We start from the raw sequence: 14,196 nt of genomic DNA, 5'->3' as shown, positions 1-14,196 counted from the left end.
CCACATCAACCACGACACACATATTCAACTCAGCGTCCCGATGTACCTCCACTTCCATGTTCACCTCGCCCTGCGCAATGGTTGCCTCCACCACTTCCTCCACACACGACTTGATTTGCAATCCCTCCACTAATGTTTCCGATGTTTTCCCCTCGGGGAACATACTCATTAAAGCCTTTTCCAATGCCATATCGATGCCAGCTTCCTCAGCCTCCGCCTTCACACTCTCCTGACCACGCCCCACTTCCAAAAGTTCCTCCTACTTCTCAGTCGGAAGATCTCCATTCAGCGTATCATTCAAGACAGTCATCTAATCACTCCACAACCTACTGTTTCCACGTCCACCATGCACTTCCATTTCTTGTACCACACTCCCCTTTCCGGTATGACTGACCTGTACACAACCTGGGGATACCCTCGTCGTCCACACTCCGCTGCCACATGGTCGTACTCCCCACAAATCCTGCATGTGCGGCGCCATCCTGCGTATGTCACCATTCTCTGCTTATGAAAGTCAGATAGGTACACGTAAGAAGGCACAAGGTGGGGCAAAGATATCTTGAGGGAAAACGTTCCTTCTGGCAAACCTGCATAAGCACTATCAACCCTTTTCCCCTGCTGCGCCACATATTTAACGCAATACTTTCGTAGATCCGTTTCGTCCACTTCGATCGGCACATTCCTCAACTTAAGCCAGGTGTAGTGTTTCGATATGTCTACCAGACGTACCCATACAATGTCAGTAAAGTCCATTACTACGCCTAGATAACGCTCCACAAGCGCCTCGTACACCTGTGATGACAGCAACTTCACGAGTAGTCGAACTGCTCCATTTAGAGCAACGCCGTACAATTCTTCATCCGCAATCCGGTATGTGTCTCGGATGATTTGCAGCAGTAACACTTGCGACACCTCTGGGATGATGGACCCAGGGAGCAGCTCAATTCCAACAGTGTTCACACGTCTGCACAGACTTGATGCCATAATATCACACCACCAATTACCCAAGTGTAACTGGTCAGGAGCGACTCACACACGTCTGCCCACGCCACCGTATAAGCAGCGAATAAGGTTAAAAATTCCGAAATGCAATTACATACAAATGGATAATAATTATAAACAACACGAACTATGTGAAAAGACCAATGACGTACGTAGTTAAGTTGTGCTCCACTGTCAACAATATGTCGTCACAGAATATAGACCCCGAAAGCAAATTTTTCTTTTACTGTATATACACTTGAAAAGTTTAATCACTGTTTTAGGGATTCAAATATTCCTGACTTATGAACCGGTTGTATGCAGGCTTAACGACCCTCGTGTAGCCAATAGGCTTTAACCAGCAGGTGACTTTCGAAGTGGCACATGTGTCATATCCAAGTTACAGTGACCTATCTCATAATTTATATTGTTTTATCATATATTAATAATTGCACAAATATACAAATGGATGGGAATAAAAAGGCAGGTATAAATATAAATTTATTTATACAGTGTAATACAAATTAATAAAAATCCAAAATTTTAGTGTTCTAAATATGTTCAGGTATATACGCATATATTATATTTTACTGGTTGTTAAGCTGGGTATAGTAACCATGGTCTTTGAGCCACTGAACGATGACCATGAAGTTGTTGTTCATCCAGGCAATATTGTTGGCAGTTCTCTCAATGGCTTGATCAACAGCTCGTTTTGCAGTTACCAGTTTTTCAGAGTACTTTTCTTTGAACAACTCCACCTAGGAATAAATAATATCATTAATACACACTTTTACACAATGTATTTACCATATACATTTAACTGAATCCATTAGTTTCCCCATTCTCTAAAAAAGCGTTCAGTTCGGGCATCTCTGTCCGTCTCTCAGCTACATTCACTCTGACTCTACATAGCGACATTTCTATGTAACACGCTCGCACAAGGCTGTACGATGTCCAAGTCCCTAGCATCCAAAATTTCGTTTACCCCCAATCTCCAACCTTTTCTAGAAAGATCCTTACCCCTTCTTCCATCCACCTGAGATTTTTATGCCCTCACAGTCATCCTATTATATGACATCCTCGCTTAATGTCCAAACCATCTCAACCCCTCAGACCTCCGAAAAAAACTGTTGGTAACTCCACACCTCCTAATCTCCTAACTCAGAATATTCACGCAACACACTGCCCTCAAACACGACATTTCTGCTATTTTCAGCCTTCTCGCTGTATCATTCAAAACTCGTGCTTGACACATACACAAGAGTGATGGTACCACTACACTCTGGTGGAACATTTTTTTTTTTTTTGCCTCCATGGATAAAGTTCTTTTTCTCAACAGATACCTCAGTGCATTACCTACCTTTGTCCCTTCGTTAAATCTATGGTTCACATTCTTCACAGAACCAACTGCCGACAAGTCCACTTCTTTCCTCCAATCTGGTATCCAGTCTCTTATTGCCTGTTTTTTTTTTTTTATATTGCTCCTTCCTAAGTTTACTTTTAATTTCATTCCTTTACATACCCTCCCAAAATCTTTGCTACTTCTCTTCCGAATCTCCCAAAATTGTTTGTCATCAGGAAAAAGCAACTATGGTAACTCCCACTTCGTACCAGATTCACTATCTTTCAATCCCACACGTCTCCCTAACACCCTAGCGTTTACTTCCTTTACAACGCTATATAGTATCTTTGAATAATTACGCAGCAATAGTGACATCACACATCTCTGTATAGATCCTACTTTTGCTGAAAAATAATCTCTGTCTCTCTCCTACATATCCTAGCCTGTGTCTCGCTATCCATATAAAAGTTCTTAACTGCTTTAAATAACCTGCCATCTATTCCATACACTTCAACATCTGCCACATTGCTTCCCTATCCACTGTATCAAAATTATCCTTCCTATTCCATATATTTATTGTTCCATATTTTTAACATATCTACCGCCGTGATGCACATTTACAAAGTGGTATGTGATACCAATAAGTATCACATGCCAATAGGTATCACATACCACTTTGTTGGAAAAAGACCCGAAATACAAACAGATCGTTCAGTCCTGGAACACTGGGACTGACCAAGATTCCAGGATTGAAACATTTCCAGTAAAATGCCGTAGTATTTACTTGTTATGTCTTTTTCCAACAAAATGTTCTGTCTCTTCACTGTTTACTTTTCTCACTCCATTTCAAACTGATCACTCTATTCCCCAACCAACAAAAAAATGACCACGGAATAGCCTATGATAATCTAAAATAAGTTTATATCTCGCTCATCAGAGTAAATAATTCACTTCACTAAACTCCGATATAATTTCACACTTCCTCTCTTCCTTCGTTAAGTTTTGATTATTATTTGTCTGGTTATACCACTGCACACTCTCCGTTTGCTTGAAATAAAAATTTAATATATTTATGCAAATTTTTTGAATAAAATTTTATTTTACACCAACACTAACCTAACTTTTCTGAAGTTATGTAAAATAATATCGCTATATTTACACAAGTACAACTGGAGAAAAGTGGGATAAAATATCGACATTATAATGAGACAAATGCTTTATCACCATTATTTGAGAATTGCCACTGTTTGGGCAAAACGTTGCCATTAAAGAATAACATTATGCTGTATGTATCTTTACCATAAATATAACGATTTTTACGAGGGAGAGATGGAGGAATAACTTTAGATAACTCCATTTTTAATTGCATTCAGTTTTTCACCTATCGTTGATTTATATAATCTTTAAGGAAAATCCCATGACACGGGTTTTCACGAAAGATGATTCGTTAAGTGATGATACCCACCCCATGTCAGGGGCTGGTGGAGCAGCTGTTAACCCTATAGACTCCGCTAACATTATATTTAATGGCATGTATCAATATTTTCAATGGCATCTTTTACATAATTCTCGCCATGTGAGGGAATTATGTGGCATCACTACAAGGTGGCAACGTCCGTTGTAACATTAGCAACTTAATTAATGCATTGTAAAACATTCCTAACAGAATTAGATGTTGCTTTCTGTCATACGTCTCTACGTACCATCACAGTATCCTTCATACTATCAATGTCTCCCACTACCATTTTGTCATGCTGCAGCCTATTGTCTTTTTATGTTCACAGTTCCATAATACCAGGTAAACCACAATCGAGTTCTTAAAAAAGGCAGTCATTTGTTTGTTGGGGTTAATAAACAATGATGACTGTGCCAAGAAGGTATTTAAGTTGTGAGCTAATGAGGAGTTTTTAGTATTAAAGCCAAAGGATATAAATAACAAAAAAGTTGAGACTTAATCATATCCGTTAAATTATAACTTTAGCGCTTAACGAACTGTGAAATAACAGTTTTAATGGTATTCTCTGAAATGTTCCTTACACACGCGCTGTAACAATAATGTTAACAAAACCAGAAGCTTTAGCATGACGCCTAATGCCCTGTTGAAAAACATTAAGTATATGACAGCCTCGAAATGGTACAAAGTATCAGTTACCTTCAAAATGTGTCACTATAATAGTTATAGTTTTGGCTATATATTCTACACTAATGACTACAGGGACTTCAACCAATGCCTTCCATTATAAAATCTCCATATTTAAGGCTAACACAAAAAAAATATGAAAATGTTGCAAGATATAAAGCAAGGGTAGAATAATCCGGCTAATGCCTCGGTACTACTACTTGGGACATCCCACCAAAGTGATGCCTCCAGTAAAACCACGTTCTATAAAGCCTCACAATTCGGTAGCCAAGTGTTCTAATTGATTTGGTCATCTTCCTTGGCTTCCCAGAGTGTGAGACTGACTTGAGAAATTGTAATAATACGATTTTAAACGATTCATGGATCGGGTACGATTCGAACCCACAGCACGCCAGTCCTAAAACTAGCAGGCCAGTACTCTAACTAAACCACGTTGACTAACACGGTAAAGTGGTTAAAATACTGACCTGTTAGTTGTAGGACAAATTTTCCATTGGTTCGAATCCTGTCTATTTCGTGAGTGGGTGAGATTACCAGTTCTGATAAAAACACAATTCAATACAAAAACATTAAAATTAAAACCGGAGCGACGGCTGCTTATTAATGGCGCAATGCTCCTTGTAAATTTACTAATCTTACCTCTCACAACAACTAGGTATGTTGACTCACCTCCTTCAGTTCCAAGTCTGTGTTTAAGGACTCAGTAGCCGATTTAACTAAGCGAGGGATGGTAAATAGGCCGGACCCATAGCTGAAAATTAAAGTCTGTGTTATGGCAAGATGTATTTTATTCTTTCAAGTTCTCCATTACAAAAAGAAAAAAAGTAAGCCGTGTGTCATTTGGAGAAATATATACACGTCCTAACAAAAAAAAAAAAAGATAGATTTTCATACTCACTAGTCAATAATTTTCTCCCAATTCTCTCTAATATAGTTCCAGGCAAGGTAGTGTCCTACACTGTTCCTGGCTACACCCTCGAACGCTGTTCCTGCATCCTGTTTCCTAATACCGCTGCCGTCTGTGAAAGCCATGTCGAGGTACCTGTGCGAATATTTTAGCTCTTCACCTGAACTGCATAGTAATTAATACTCAATATTTTTATTATGTTAATCAAATTTAATTGATCATAACGGAGGTGTATATAAAAAATCGATTTTAACTATCTACGACAAGGAATTTTATTTGATTAATTTATAGTTAAAACATCTGTATTTTAAAATTTTGATAAACTTTTAATGAATAATAGACATATTTCATAAATTCACTTCAAGTAATGAAAAAATAAGTTGAATTAACCTAGACAGGATCCAGACTTTCTTGGTACATCCCAGAGAAGACAGTAGTAGAGATTTCTCAGAGCCGACGTTGGAGGCGAGGTACTGGTTCCAGCCAAAGTTCCACTCCTTCTCACCACCAGCAGCAATAGCGGTGCAGTACACTGTGCTCTTCAGGTTGGGCGACACGATGCTGCGTATATGATTAAAAACAGAGTTGTTATCCACATAAAATGTATTCAAGCATTCAACAGCAATTACAGGAGAAAATACGAAGTTCTTTAACTGTATCTGAGTTTGTTTATAAAAGTTACCTGCGGTCACTTGGGTTCTGCATCCACTTTTGGTAGAGGGAAACAGAGTTATTGACACAGTCCTGGTACTCTAGGTTGCAGGCCCACGTCAGTGCCTTGACCCGCTTGAACTGTTCCAGATGAGGGTCATTCATGTTGTCTTGGAAGCCGACAGACTCGTACAGAGGAGTCAGGAGGGTGAGCAAGTAATTCTGTTCTCCCGAGTGGTAAAGATAAAAAGCACTTAAAACTCGGACTTAGATACTCACTTATATAGGCTATCTGAAAATTGTTATGCTAAGTATATGGATGAATAAGCTTTTAATCGAGATTGAAATATACACTGAAAGATGCATGCATAAGCCTTGTACATTTTGCTTTATTTGGTGTACTACGTCACTTGCCCATATCTATGAAACAGAACGACCTCCTAGTAATTCACAGCTCAATATTCTATAAGAGTTTAATTAGTACAAAACTCTAAGAAAATCCTAGATTATTACAATGACCTTTCTGTCAACAAGATGGAGCAGAAGGGCCATCGTTGATGCTGGAAGTGTGACGTGGGTACACAAATAACAGATAACTTATATCCATCTTCTCAATCATTTTAACTGAAGTAACGACTACCTTAAGAGCTCCATAGTTTCCTGAGCGGGTAAACATTCTCTTGATGTAGTTGAGGTTGGACAATGCAGACTCCCATGGGACGTACTCTTCCTCGTTTTTCAAGTAGGTATTCAAGCCCATTGCTATGTTATAGGATAACTGACCTGGTAGGATAAAATTAAGAGTAAATTTATAAAAAAATTAAATCCATTAATTTTAATAAAGATTGATACTGACATTAGGTAATAGTTAAATAAAAATTATATGTCGATGACTTTTTTTCAATTTGTTTGGGCATTAGTTGACTTGTGGACAACATATATAATGGTATATGCTTGTTTTGATTAGTAATTATGTTTTATTTTAGGATCTATCAATAAATGTTGTTGCAATGAATTTCTTACTGTACAAAGGTGTGCATTAGTCAGGTATGCAAGTTCTGGGTCTGGGTTAGGAAACAAGTAGAGCAGTGGAACCTAGCCCATCTTTCACTATGGATAGATAAGAAACTGGTGTATCTATGAGGTTCTTTGTAAATGATTCAATCTACTTAGTGTCTGTAAAGTGGCAGACAATGTGGAAAATTATCGGATTATTTTTAAATCCTGTAGATTTAAAAATAATCTTTTATTAATACTTACAAAAAAGTGTTAAACCCACGTGAGGTATATTACTTTCTTCTTTAATAATTCCCTGTTATAGTGTATAGCATAACAATTTGGGATATTCGTGCATAGTTAAACTATTTGGCTTAAATAGTTTAACTATGCACTCTGGCTGGCACCTTGAGTGGACAGAATTTGAGGGATTTTCTTCCCACCAAAAAAGACTGCATAGAGTCTTCCACTTAAGTGCCACAGGAAATATACATTGAGAGTATTACTATTATTGTTAGTATTATTATTATTATTATTAACATTATTATTATTATAAGGAAATTAAGTTATAAACCAGTAAGGGTTGTAGAGCGCTGCAAATACATCATGATAAGTATATCTCCTTGTGTTTAATACGCTGATAGTTTAGTTTACAAACACTAAGTGTCTCACTGTCTGTCAGCCACACATGTGCTGTTATGGTGTGGCTTGAGTTCTCATCAAGCCACAGTTGTGATAAGTTATACCTTTTTACATTAACCTCCCGTTAGGAATACGTAAATATCATTTGTTTCTAGTCTAAACGTTTTTAATTTGATTAAACTGACGTAAAATTGCATCTTTAGTTTCAACTAAAATTTTATTTAAATTTTCGTTTTGATTTTGTTTTCGCATTTACTTGGTGTTATAATAACATACCCCTATTAGAGTAATTATAGGTTTAAGAAAAGAAGTGGAGTCAGTTGATTTTGAAAGTTGCATTTTTCAGATGATATAAAAAACAATAGCCTTTGTAGAGCAATACATTTCTTGTTTTTAGTGTTATTTAATGTATCTTCTTTCTTTTTATTTGGAACTTTAACTGCAATGTTATCTTTTCTAACAAATTCAAAACAGATGAACATATTTTTTTTACAGATACTTCCAAAAGACAAATTATTAAAAATCTGAAACAATGTCTTTTTCATTAAAAAACAATAACAAAAGATATGGCATATTAATAAGCATCAAAATAATAATCTATTCTTTGAAGCTGTTCATAACAGTGACCCAACCAAAAGACCTTCAGCAAAAGAGCACATTCTCTCACATTAAAACAAAGACGTACCAGCTTGTGCGAGGTCCATGGCGTCGTCGATGATCTGAGCACGGTTTATCACATGGATAACTTTGTGGTCGTTGTTCAGTTGCTGAATGAGCAAGTTCCAGTTGTCGTCGTCATAGTTCACTTTATAATAACCTGTCTCATGTATGTTGAAGATGACCCACTGGTCCTTCCTTGGCAGAGAAGAGACTGTGATCTTTGTCTCAGAATCCTTCATCCATACTTTGGTTTGAGTGTTGTTGAAATTAGGGTTATCTTGACTCGTGTATGTTAGTGGAACCCACCACTTGTAGTCATGGGTGTCTGACGAGTTCTCGTTCTTTACCATCAAAAATCGCTCCTGTAATAATGTGAAACTTACTTATGTGTTGGTGTTTGGCATTCTACCATGTTATATGAGTTTTTCTCTTGAACAACAAAACATTGGTAAATTATTAACCTAAGTGAGGGTTGCCGAGGTGCCGTCTGAGCTCCTCACAACCTTGATGACAGGGTAACCCATCTGCAGCGTCCAGGTGTCCATTACTCTTCCTTAACTGTCATATCTGGCGGCAGTGTGGCATCTTCATGAGCAGCTTCTGTCAGGTACTGCCACAGATCGTCTTGCTCAGCACTTTTATATTTCCTGAAATATTCAAGCTGCATTATTTTTGCAATGCTGAATAGAAGTGTTGAATAAAAATTAAATTCTCTGCTGAAAATGTTTCTGAGCTAGAATGTATGTAATGTGCAAAAATTCCTAATTTAACTATGTAGTGACTACTTTTGGGTGTCTGGAACGGATTAATTAGATTTACATTATTTCTTATGGGAAATATTAATTTGGTTTTCGAGCATTTCGGATACAGAGCAACCTTCTGGAACAGATTAAGTTGGAAAACTGAGGGTCCACTGTATACTAAATGTCTCCCTGACTGTGAGAGTAAGCAGTACGAAAATTTAACAAGATAACAGAGGTAGGTCATTTTCTCTCTCCTTCAGAGATAAAGGGATAAATAACGTATCTCCCATCATAATAATAATAATACTGATGCAGACCTGTCTGACACCATTGGCATACTTTAGTGTGATCAACTGACTCTTCGTGCCATTTAATTCTGTCAATACTAAGTTCCTTTTTTTTTGCTCCTGAAAATTATGATTTGCAGTATGTTTTTCTTTTTGTGTTTTTCTTCTTTTTGCATTGTGTTTTTTCTTCTTTTTGTGTTTGCTGTGTTTTTCTTCTTATTGTGTTTGTGTTTTTCTTCTTTTTGTGTTTGCTGCCTATTTACAAGGCAGGTGACAGGTCCTTGGCTTCGAACTATAGATCAATAAGCCTTACCTCCATAGTGGGAAAATTTATGGAATCAATAATTGCCGAAGCAATTCGTAGCCATCTTGATAGGCACAGATTGATTAACGAATCTCAACACGGTTTTACAAAGGAGCGTTCGTGTCTTACGAATTTACTAACTTTTTTCACTATGGTGTTTGAGGAGATAGATCATGGTAATGAATATGATATTGTGTATATGGACTTCTTAAAGGCTTTCGATAGAGTTCCACACCAGAGGCTATTGAGGAAACTTAGGGCACACGGAATAGGAGAAATTTCTTCCTGGGTAGAGGCATGGCTGACAAATAGGCAGCGGAGACTTTGCATAAATGGGGAGAAATCAGAATGGGGGCACGTCACAAGCGGTGTTCCTCAGGGGTCAGTGTTGGGCCCGTTGTTGTTCACAATTTACATAAACGACATAGATGAGAGAATAAATAGCGGCATAAACAAATTTGCTGATGACACCAAAATAGGCCGTCCAATTCATTCTAATGAGGACACTAGAGCACTCCAGGATGATTTGAATAGATTGATGCAGTGGTCGGAGAAGTGGCAGATGCAGTTTAATATAGACAAATGCAAAGTTCTAAACATTGGACAGGAAAATAACCATGCCACATATAAACTAAATAATGTAGATCTTAATACTACTGATTCCGAAAAGGATTTAGGAGTTCTGGTTAGCAGTAATCTAAAACCAAGACAACAGTGCATTAGTGTTCGCAATAAAGCTAACAGAATTCTTGGCTTCATATCTAGAAGTATAAATAATAGAAGTCCTCAGGTTGTTCTTCAACTCTATATAACCTTGGTTAGGCCTCATTTACACTATGCTGCTCAGTTCTGGCCACCGTATTACAGAATGGATATAAATGCTCTGGAAAACGTACAGAGGAGGATGACAAAGATGATCCCATGTATCACAAATCTTCCCTATGAGGATAGACTGAGGGCCCTGAATCTGCACTCTCTTGAAAGTCGTAGAATTAGGGGGGATATGATCGAGGTGTATAAATGGAAAACAGGAATAAATAAAGAGGATGTAAATAGCGTGCTGAAAATTTCCAGCCAAGACAGGACTCGCAGCAATTGTTTTAAGTTGGAAAAATTCAGATTAAGGAAGGATATAGGAAAGCACTGGTTTGGTAATAGAGTTGTGGATGAGTGGAACAAACTCCCGAGTACAGTTATTCAGGCTGAAACTTTGTGTAGATTTAAAAATAGGTTAGATAAATACATGAGTGGGTGTGGGTGGGTGCGAGTTGAACCTGACTAACTTGTGCTGCTGGGTCTGGTGCCGTGCTCCTTCCTTGAGTGGAGGTGACCAGACTGGGTGGGTCATTGGGCTAAACGGGGAGTGGTAATTGGGCTATTCCGGGGGGGGGACATGGACCTGCTCCGCATGGGTCAGTAGGCCTGTTGCAGTGTTCCTTCTTTCTTATGTTCTTATGTTCTTATGGTGTAGAGGTGACCTGCATAATTGACATGATTCTTGTGTATATAAGAAGCTTTACATCATATTAACCAACCCATCCAATGAAAAAAATTAATAATCCTCAATGCCTTCTGGAGACAATAGCTTAGCAAGATATATTATCCACATAAAGGAATATATACTTACAGACCGATGAGGTAGTTAGAGAGACCCTTCCTTAACGTTTTCTCCGTCAGGAAGAAGTTCATCATGCGAATAAGAGATGCTCCTGTGTGAGGGACATTGATGTATTATTCTCAGAAGCTAAGCACGCCACACACATCACACACAAACTTAAAACTAATATTTTCAAAGACTACATATTTCATACGACACTCATTATGAGTGTTCTTAGTCTCTTGGTTATATATTAATCTGTAACATGAAGCTTTTTAAGTGGTTCTGGTAAATGAGGGCTCAGTTAGGTTACAAACTAAAGTCAAATACATTGTCATTTAGAATAAATTTCTTGCATCTTGATAGCTGGAATATGGGAAAAAATCACGTGATGATTGACCAACGCAAAAAAATTGGGGTAGTGGTAACAAAAAGTCTGTTGAAAATCTGTAATAAATTAATCCCTTCTTAGTGTGTACGACAGGAGTTACTTTTTTGGTATGATGAAGAGAACGTACAATGACTACTACCGTAAGAACGACGTTCTTGGTAAGAAAATTTAATATAATCAGCCAATAAGCTAAAAATTAAGTTTACTTTCATTTCACACTTTTGTTACTCTGCTTTCTTTTATTCCAGTTATTTGTCCTGCTCTCTTCTTTTCATTAATTTTACATACATCAATTATATATATTTAAATATATATATATATATATATATATATATATATATATATATATATATATATATATATATATATATATATATATATATATATATATATATTTATTTATTATCACACTGGCCGATTCCCACCAAGGCAGGGTGGCCCGAAAAAGAAAAACTTTCACCATCATTCACTCCATCACTGTCTTGCCAGAAGGGTGTTTTACACTACAGTTTTTAAACTGCAACATTAACACCCCTCCTTCAGAGTGCAGGCACTGTACTTCCCATCTCCAGGACTCAAGTCCGGCCTGCCGGTTCCCCTGAATCCCTTCATAAATGTTACTTTGCTCACACTCCAACAGCACGTCAAGTATTAAAAACCATTTGTCTCCATTCACTCCTATCAAACACGCTCACGCATGCCTGCTGGAAGTCCAAGCCCCTCGCACACAAAACCTCCTTTACCTCCTCCCTCCAACCTTTCCTAGGCCGACCCTTACCCCGCCTTCCTTCCACTACAGACTGATACACTCTTGAAGTTATTCTCTTTCGCTCCATTCTCTCCACATGTCCGAACCACCTCAACAACCCTTCCTCAGCCCTCTGGACAACAGTTTTGGTAATCCCGCACCTCCTCCTAACTTCCAAACTACGAATTCTCTGCATTATATTCACACCACACATTGCTCTCAGACATGACATCTCCACTGCCTCCAGCTTTCTCCTCGCTGCAACATTCATCACCCACGCTTCACACCTATATAAGAGCGTTGGTAAAACTATACTCTCATACATTCCCCTCTTTGCCTCCAAGGACAAAGTTCTTATATATATATATATATATATATATATATATATATATATATATATATATATATATATATATATATATATATATATATATATATATAGAGAGAGAGAGAGAGAGAGAGAGAGAGGCTAAAACAACATGGGTTCGATCCCCTGGCTAGTCGCAGTGTTGTTAATGATTAAATACCACTCGTTCGTGGTTAATATACTATATAATATACTGCTTATGGAGGCTAGTACAGCAAACGGGGAGTAGAATGAAATTGGGTCTGAGACACCCACACCATCGTATATCCTCGGATCAAGGTACATAGCTCTGCTGGGTGCGTGATTCTTTTAGAACTGTTTATGTCCCGTGGGTTAGAGCGTCGTTGAATTTTCGCTCACCGTGAGGAGGGCTAAAACAGCATGGGATCGATCCCCCGGCTAGTTGCAGTGTTGTTATTAATTAAATGCCACTTGTTCGTGTTTACAATACTATGTATACTGCTTGTGGAGGCTAGTACACCAAACGACGAGTACAATGAAATTAGCTCTGAGGCACCCACACCATCGTATATCCTCGGATTACAGTACAACAGCTAGCTCTGCTGGGTGCGTGATTCTTCTAGGATTGTTTAGTCCCGTGGGCTGAAGTGTCGTGTTATTTTCACTCACCATAAGATGAGCTAAAACAGCAAGAGTTCAATCCCCCGGCTAGTCGCAATGTTGTTATTGATTAAATGCCACTCGTTCATGGTTACAATACTATGTATACTGCTTGTCGAGGCTAGTACACCAAATGAGGAGTACAATGAAATTAACTCTGAGGTACCCACACCATCGTATGTCCTTGGGTCACGGTACAATAATTTGCTCTGCTGACTGCGTGATTTTTGTAGGATTGTATGGTCCCATGGGTTAGAGCATCATGGAATTTTCACTCACCATGAGGCAGGCTAAAACAACATTGGCTCGATCTCCTAGCTATTCGCAGTGTTGTTATTGATTATATACCACTTGTTCGTGGTTACAATACTATTTGTACTGCTTGTGGAGGTTAGTACACCAAGCGGGGAGTAGAATGAAATTAGCTCTGAGGCACCCACAGCATCGAATATCCTAGGATCACAGTACAACATGGTGCATGATTCTTGTAGGATTGTATGGTTCCATGGGTTAGAGCATCGTTGAATTTTCGCATACCATGAGGCAGGCTAAAGCAACACGGGTTCGATTCCCCGGCTAGTCACAATTTTGTTATTAATATATATATATATAAATATATATATATATATATATATATATATATATATATATATATATATATATATATATATATATATATATATATATATATATATATATATATATATATATATATATATATATATATATATATATATATATATATATATATATCAATAACAACACTGCACTAGCCAAGGACTGGAACCCATGCCTCTTTGGCCTGCCTCATATTTTCTT

The 14,196-nt window shown here is 37.8% G+C and overlaps 1 non-coding gene across 1 annotated transcript in view; it reads right to left on the bottom strand.

The window, feature by feature from the left end:
• Nucleotides 1-1,469: 1,469 nt before the first annotated feature.
• Nucleotides 1,470-14,196, bottom strand: part of LOC128696868 (aminopeptidase N) — a 60,326-nt gene continuing 47,599 nt past the window's right edge. Inside the window, exons 10-18 of the transcript XR_011393432.1 lie at nucleotides 11,281-11,362; nucleotides 8,781-8,966; nucleotides 8,345-8,681; nucleotides 6,662-6,804; nucleotides 6,053-6,243; nucleotides 5,761-5,931; nucleotides 5,362-5,505; nucleotides 5,133-5,214; nucleotides 1,470-1,739 (exon numbers count right to left, since the gene is read on the bottom strand). This is a non-coding gene — a transcript (aminopeptidase N). The remainder of the gene's footprint in view (nucleotides 1,740-5,132; nucleotides 5,215-5,361; nucleotides 5,506-5,760; nucleotides 5,932-6,052; nucleotides 6,244-6,661; nucleotides 6,805-8,344; nucleotides 8,682-8,780; nucleotides 8,967-11,280; nucleotides 11,363-14,196) is intronic.

This window comes from Cherax quadricarinatus, chromosome 52 (assembly GCF_038502225.1).
Source record: "Cherax quadricarinatus isolate ZL_2023a chromosome 52, ASM3850222v1, whole genome shotgun sequence".
In the NCBI taxonomy this organism is placed as follows: Eukaryota; Metazoa; Arthropoda; class Malacostraca; order Decapoda; family Parastacidae; genus Cherax; species Cherax quadricarinatus.
The sequence above is the reverse complement of the archived record's forward strand: the minus strand, read 5'-3'. Positions and strand labels throughout refer to the sequence as shown.